This window comes from Palaemon carinicauda, chromosome 34, assembly GCF_036898095.1.
Source record: "Palaemon carinicauda isolate YSFRI2023 chromosome 34, ASM3689809v2, whole genome shotgun sequence".
NCBI classification, from domain to species: Eukaryota; Metazoa; Arthropoda; class Malacostraca; order Decapoda; family Palaemonidae; genus Palaemon; species Palaemon carinicauda.
The window spans coordinates 29876814-29881813 of NC_090758.1; the positions used below are offsets into that span (position 1 = coordinate 29876814).

The 5000-nt window shown below is 46.8% G+C and overlaps 1 protein-coding gene across 1 annotated transcript in view; it reads left to right on the top strand.

Annotated features, from left to right (window-relative positions):
• The window catches only part of LOC137626788 (transmembrane protease serine 9-like), a 97933-nt gene that overhangs the window by 65743 nt on the left and 27190 nt on the right, over window positions 1-5000 (top strand). The window lies entirely within an intron of this gene.

Consider the following 5000-nt stretch of genomic DNA (forward strand, 5'->3'; position numbering starts at 1 on the left):
CTTTGCTATAGGTCAGCCACCAATGTCATAGTTTATTGATTTCAATAGAAATTATTATAGGTCTACCACCTATGTCCTAGTTTATTGATTGCAATAACAATTATTGTCCCCTATTTGTTATAGTTCAGATACCTATGTCTTAGTTTATTGATTTTAATAAAAATTATTGTCCCATATTTGTTATATATCAACCACCTATGCCCTAGTTTATTTATTTTAATAAAAATTATTGTCCCTTATAAGTGTGACGAGCCGAGAGAAGATTGTGACTCAAAGGCAGGATATAAACAACTGAGTAACTTTATTAAAGAACATTCGTTTATATATACATAAACTCCAGGCCAAAAGGGCATAAATAACATATCAGGCAATTTCATGTTCAACCGGCAATCGCACCAGTTAACAGTTAACGGTGAGAAAACAGACATGTTTTTTAGGTCCTTATTAGTGCGAGGGTTGTGCGAGGATACAAGCGTAATATATACAAAAAAGGAAATATCGTTACCATATACGAACGTGTGACACACGGTTTGTACATGGCTCCGTCCTAAAGATTACATACCGTACCTGTTAAATAGGGCGCCCTGATCTAGAGAAGCGAACTGTAGGAGGGTCGTCTGGCAGGAGATAAGCAGGTTTTAGACGATCAATGGAGACCCAGTTTTCTTTGCAATGAATGTTTAGTAGTAATGCTTTCGGACTGCGTTGAATCACAAGGAAAGGGCCCGTGTAAGGCGGCGTTAGCAGTGGCTTGGTAGTGTCGTTGCGTAGGAAGATGTGTGTTGCAGAGTGCAAGTGTGTCGGTATGTGATGCTTCGCTGGGGGCTTGTAAGTCTGGCGGCATGGAGTAAATTTTTCCACGACGTGATGTTTGCGCTGGAGATCATCGGAGGAGGTTGCAGAAGGAATAAATTCGGAAGGGACGACCAACGTGTAGCATTACACCATTTCACCTGCCAAGACGTCGAGGACGTCTTTAGGAGTGGTCCTTAGTCCCAGGAGGACCCAGGGAAGCTGATTAAACCAGTTGGAATCCTTGCAGTGGAACATCAAAGCTGATTTGAGGGTGCGATGAAAACGTTCAACCATTCCATTGGCAGCAGTGTTGTAGGCAGTTGTCTGATGTAGGGTGATGCCCAGGAGATTCGCTAATGATGTCCACAATTGAGAGGTGATAGTAGTACCCCTGTCAGAAGTAATATGCTCAGGGATACCAAATCTTGCGATCTATATTGAGAGTAAGGCAGATGTACATGAGGCGGACATTGCAGTTTCCATGGGAATGGCTTCAGGCCAACGAGTGGAGCAGTCGATGCGGTAAACCGGTAACGATGTCCTTGTGATGTGGGTTGGGGTCCTGCAACGTTGACGTGGATGTGGGAGAAACGACGCTGAGGTTGAGGAAAGGTGCCCACTCCTGAATCCGAGGATATATTTTGGAAGTTTGGCAAGTAGTATAGGCTCGGACCCAATCCTTAGCATCCTTAGAAATGCCGTGCCAAATGAACTTCGTCTTTAGCAGCTGTGCAGTGAATGAAATCAAACAATTGTCGGGGCATGGGAGCAGGAATCAAAGGTCTTGGTCTACCCGTACTGACGTCACAAAGGAGGGTGGTGTTGGAGTCGTCGAGGGGGAAGTCTTCCCAACGGAGGGATGTGAAGGATGTCCTACATGCTTGATACTTTGGATCCTATCGTTGGTCTTCAGCCAAGGCATTGTAATCCAATCCCAGTTGAATGGCAGCCAACGTGTTTCTTGACAGGGCATCAGCAACAGGATTCATTTTCCCAGGGACGTGTTAAAGGGTGCAATTGTATTCAGCCACGGCGGAAAGATGTCGGCGTTGACGGGCGGACCAGGCGTCAGACTGTCGAGTGAAGGCATGCACCAGAGCAATGTGGTCTGCATTAATGACAAAGGGCATACCTTCCAAGAAATGGCGAAAGTGACGGACAGCCAAGTGCACCACCAACAATTCGCGATCGAAGGTAGAATATCCTGATTCTGCCTTGGACAGTTTTCTCCTGAGGAAGGCCAATGGGCGGGGCGAGCCGTTGACCACCTGTTCGAGTACTGCACCAAAAGCCACATCGCTGGTATCGGTGAAGAGAAGTAGATGGGCATGTGGGATAGGAAAAGTGAGAGCTGCAACAGTTGATAGGGCCTTTTTTGCATTGCAGAAGGCCGCTTCTTGAAGGGGTCCCGACTTTAGGTCTTTTGGCTTGCCCTTGAGGGAGGCGTAGAGGGGAGCAAGAGTGGAGGCAATTGCTGGCAGAAAACGGTGATAATAGTTGATCATGGCCAAGAATTCCTGCAGAGCTTTGAAGGTCGAGGGCGTGGGGAAGTTCTGAACGGTTGCTACCTTCTCAGGGAGGGGATGGACTCCTTCAGGAGTGATGCAGTGCCCTAAGAACGACACTTCGTTGCCGCCAAAGGTACACTTGTTGTACCGGAATACAAGGCCGTTTTGTTGCAGGCGGTCGAGCAAGATGCGCAGGTGATGGAGGTGTTCCTTTTTTGAGGAAGAGAACATAAGTATGTCGTCCACATAACATACACAGAAGAGGAGATCCCCAATGTCTCATTCCATTAGACGTTGAAAAGTGGCCCCAGCATTATGAAAGCCAAAACAGGAGTAATTGAAGGTGTTTGTACCTAACGGAGTGGTGATGACGGTCTTGGGGATGTCTTCTGGGTTCATAGGCACCTGATAATACCCCTTCAGGAGGTCGAGCGTAGAGAAAACCTTCGTTTTTTTGCAGGTAGGAGGTCATGTCGGCGATGTTTGGGAGGTGGCAGTGATGTGGTTCTGTTTGCATGTTCAGGCGCCTGTAATCCCCGCACGGACGGAGGGAGCTGTCTTTCTTCAGAACGATGTGTAAGGGTGACGACCATGGGCTTGACGCCTTTTGGCAAAGGCCCGTTTCCTCTATTTCGGCGAACGTCTGTTTGGTGGTTGCCAATCATTCTGGTGCCAGACGTCTGAATTTTGTGAAGACTGGGGGTCCCGTCGTCTTGATATGGTGATAAATACCATGCTTGGCAGGAGTCGTGGGCGTTTGGCGAAGTTCTGGACGGAAAACTTCCGGATACGACGTGAGGAGGTGGGCGTAGGCATCCGTGGGTGCACTGATGTGGAGAGCCAGGTTGGAGGGGGCGGGTTGAAGAGGTGTCGACAAGTACGAGTCTGCGTTGACCAATCGTCGGTGGGCGACATTGACCAGAAGGTGGAACTGAGAGAGGAAATCCGCGCCGAGGATTGGCAATGTGACGTCAGCAACGAGAAACTTCCAATTAAATTTACCGTTTCCAAACGATAATATGCGGTTTTAGAAACCATAGGTGGGTATCGCAGATCCGTTGGCAGCTACCAGGCGGATGTCAGCAGACGTAGACAGACTACGTCGTGTCCCGAAGAGTTCCCTTGGCAAAAGAGAACGACAAGCACCCGTGTCTACCAAAAATCGCATGCCTGTTCCTGCATCATGTAAAAAGAAAAGATTAGAAATACGGGAGGCCACCGCCACGAGCGATGGCCTACTTACACTTTATTTGGCCACTGACAATCCTTGCCAAATTTTCTAGCAGCTGCCCCGAATCTGTAGTGGCAGTAGCAAAACTGTGGCTGTTGGGCGGTAATAAGTGGTTGTAGAAGTTGTTGGTTGGGGCGCAATCGAGTGGTGGATGATGCGTGGCTTTGTCGAGGCTCCGGTTCGTCACGGGGTAGGCGTGTATGTCCTACGGCATTCACGTCAGCTTCCGTCGACGTTGAATGGGCGTCCTCTTTGTCAGAAGTGGAGGCGTTGATGGAGGTCTTGAAGGTCGTGAAGCGGCTGTCCATAAGGGTGTCGGCTTTGGTCATCAAGTCTTTTATTGGTAAACTATCGACATCGGGTATGGCAGTGCTCACAAGTTCGGGTAAAAGGTGTATCCAAAGGGCACGAAGTAGGTTCACCTCACAAGGAGAGAGCTGAAAAAGCTTTGCTACACAGGCGGCTGGCGGCAGCGAGTACTGCTGCAGAAGGTATGTTTTTAGGGCGTCATACACTATTTGGGGTGTCTCCTTGTTCACAAAGCCAGTCGTATATTTCTAGGAAGGTGTCCTCGGGTATCGACACGAGAACATAATCTGCTTTGGTGGATGAGCGAGTCATGCCCTTGATTCAGAACTGGACTTCTGCGCGCTGAAACCAAGCAAATGCCTCTCCACTGGCGAACAACGAAAGTTTCAATGTGGCGGTGCCAACTACCATGGAGTCCGCCATAGTATCAATGACGGAGGGGTGGGGGGAGGGGTGGAAGGCGGGAGGATCGAGTCGACTTCCAGGGTCACCAATGTGACGAGCCGAGAGAAGGTTGCGACTCAAAGGCAGGATGAAAACAACTGAGTAACTTTATTTCAGAACATTCATTTATATATATATAAACTCCAGGCAAAAAACATAAACAACATACCAGGCAATGTCATGTTCAACAGATAATCGCACCGGTTAACAGTCAACGGGGAGAAAAACTGATATGTTATTTCAGCTCCTTATCAGTGCGAGGGGAGAGCGAAGATACAAGCATATTATTTACAAAAATGTAAATGTCGTTATTATATACAATCGTGTAACACACGGTTGGTACATTAGTTATAGGTCAGACACTTATGTCCTAGTTTATTGATTTCAATAAAAATTATTGTCCCCTATTTGTTATGGGTCAGCCACCTATGTCCTAGTTTATTGATTTCAATAACAAATATTGTTCCCTATTTGTTACAGGTCAGACACCTATGTATTAGTTTATGGATTTCAATAACAATTATTGTGCCCTATTTTTTATAGGTCAGCCACCTATGTCCTAGTTTATCAATTTCAATGACAATTATTGTCCCCTATTTGATATTGGTCAGACACCTATGTCCTCTTTTACTGATTTCAATGACAATTATTGTCCCCAATTTGTTGTAGGTCAGACACCTATGTCTCAGATTATTGATTTCAATAACAATTAT